Consider the following 2,510-nt stretch of genomic DNA (forward strand, 5'->3'; position numbering starts at 1 on the left):
AATTCTAAGCAGTCACTAACAATTAATCGAAACTGAAATAAAAAATAATGCTTAATTGCCTTCTCCAGAAGAGACGGTCTCTGAAGTTTATTTCAGATTTAACATTCTGTTTCTGTAAATCAAGGATTAATTTGAATCTCAGATCATTCATAAAGTCCACCTAGATTGCTGAAACACAAGTTAGTTTTTCCCACTTCTGAGTTGCATGGTCTGGTCCATAGAAGTCAATATGAATTTGGCTTCTGGCAGCTTTGCACTGTTATCTCATTGTTGTTACCTGTACAACCATGCTTCCTCTCTGAGAATACTTAATTTAATTACAGCAACTTTCAGACTGTAGTGCACTGAACCCCCCAGAGGTACTCGAAGATTTTCCAAGGGCTCCAGTTGGCAAAAAGTTTTAAGGGAATTTTCAGATTCTCCACTTCCATTTGTATTTTTTCTCAAGAATCAGAGCATAACAAGTCTCTTTTTCATAAATGCCTTTCTCCCACCTTACAAAAGGAAGTCATAACTCTCACTCATCCTGAGTTCCCTTAGAGTATACAAATTTCTGGGGGACCCAACAAAGGTACAATTCAAAATTCTGCTGTAACTGTTGAGAAAGTGAATGACTAATGATCTAGTAACATGATTTTGCAAGTCATATGACTTACAACACTTTGGTTACAACAAAACTGAAAAGGAACCTAATTAAAATGTCAATTGAGAAATCTTAAAAATGCTTTTGGATCATTATCCTTATGTGATTTTTGGCACACAATGTGGTAGGAGATCATAAAAAAAGTCTTTCTTTTCTAAGCTATTTGTTTCTGTGAATAGGATTCTCAGTGCTTACAGCCAAAAAATTCTAGAAAAAAGAACTTATATAATACCATCTCATGCTATTATTAATGATTGTTCCTCAACAGATATATGATCTAACTGAAATAATGTAACTAATTCAGAGAAGCATTTTCAATAAAACCTATGTTTCATGTCATAAATATTCATCAAAACTTTAATAAATGTATAGAGGATCAAAAAACTGACTGCTTCTAACAATTGTTATGATAATTCAATCTGGAAGAAATTGTTTTGAGCTAGAACCTTATATTTACAGAACATTAAAGAAATTTTAATATATCAATTTATATATATATATGTATATATGTTTTGTTTCAGAGGAATATGATAACATGATCTATGAAAGATTTGCAAGTATAAAAATGTGCCACATTAGGTAAACTCTTGTGGAAGAAATGGAATGGAAATGCATATTTAAGGAGAAAAGGAACTATGTAGGTTTTCAACTGTTAAAAAGATCTTATTCATATATTTCTTAATGGGTAAATGGTGGCATCTAATCACTATGGAATTTAGATTTTATTAAATCCATTTAAAAGAGTGATAAGACAGTTTTATTTTTAATGACTATGTTTTCAATATACTTTAAGTTACATCCTTTGCAACTATTTAAATGTACGATTAAAAACATGTTAACTTAAAAAGGTATATAGTTTTCCAAGATGATTTTAGAGAGTAGAAAAGCAAAGTCTTGAATATTACTCTGTTTTTCCGCAGCGAATTCTCTTCAATAAGTATAACAGGACAGATTAAAAGGTAAGTGCTCAAGGAAATTCAAAGTAATGATGAAATAATCCATGTAAAAGAAGTAAAAATGGCACATTTTTCTAAGTATAAATGTTATCCGTCAAGTTGGGCTGAGATTGGACTAGATCTGGGCCTCCTTGTCAACTCTAGCCTAGTATTCCTACCCCTAGACCCATTTTACCCTTTATAACTGGATAACCTAACGTGCATTAGAAAATTGAAAGATTTTTAAACCCTAGGTCTTTATTGATACGTTAAAAAAAACTCTAATTTTTAATTACAATATATAATACCAGTGCCTTAGAATCAATGTCTTGCCCGGGGAACACCAGCAAAGCAATAAATACGCGTACCATGTTTTTAGGATGTTCTTTTCTTCTGTGGTCCATTCCAGATGCTCTCTTTTCCGAGCAGATTGCTGAGCTAGGGCGAAGGCAAGGAGGTGGTCGGAGGAGGGGAAAAACATGTTGTCTACCTACTGCTGCTTCAATTTTAAGTGAGGTTTATTTATCCATTGACTCATTCAGTAAGCTTTACCTAAATACCCACTCTATGCCACGTTCCAGGTTAGGATCTGGGATTTTGAAGGCCAGAAAGACACAGTTTCTGCTCTTGAAGATCTTAAAGTTTACTAAGGAAAGACAAAATTATGAACAAATAATTAAGATACTCTATAATAAGTGCTATATTAGAAATACTATCAAGGTGCTAGAAATCAGAGAAGACAGGGCGATCAATTCTGCAAGAGGTGGTGTTATCTGAGCAGGATCTTAATTAAGAAGTGAGAATGAAGGGCAGTCCTAGCAGAAGGCACAGCAAACAGTTTGACACGGCAGCACATACGATCATGACAGTTGAAGGATGGAAGGTATATTGTGGCTAATGCAGAGGGTAGAATCAGCATTTAGGAAGTTGGG

The 2,510-nt window shown here is 33.8% G+C and overlaps 1 long non-coding RNA gene across 1 annotated transcript in view; it reads left to right on the forward strand.

Annotated features, from left to right (window-relative positions):
• The window catches only part of LOC112484037, a 5,819-nt gene extending 3,323 nt beyond the window's left edge, over positions 1-2,496 (forward strand). The window contains exons 2-3 of the long non-coding RNA XR_003047874.1: positions 1,564-1,602; positions 1,988-2,496. This is a non-coding gene — a long non-coding RNA (uncharacterized LOC112484037). The remainder of the gene's footprint in view (positions 1-1,563; positions 1,603-1,987) is intronic.
• The last annotated feature ends 14 nt before the right edge of the window (positions 2,497-2,510 follow it).

This window comes from Pteropus alecto, unplaced genomic scaffold (assembly GCF_000325575.1).
Source record: "Pteropus alecto unplaced genomic scaffold, ASM32557v1 scaffold226, whole genome shotgun sequence".
Lineage (NCBI taxonomy): Eukaryota > Metazoa > Chordata > Mammalia > Chiroptera > Pteropodidae > Pteropus > Pteropus alecto.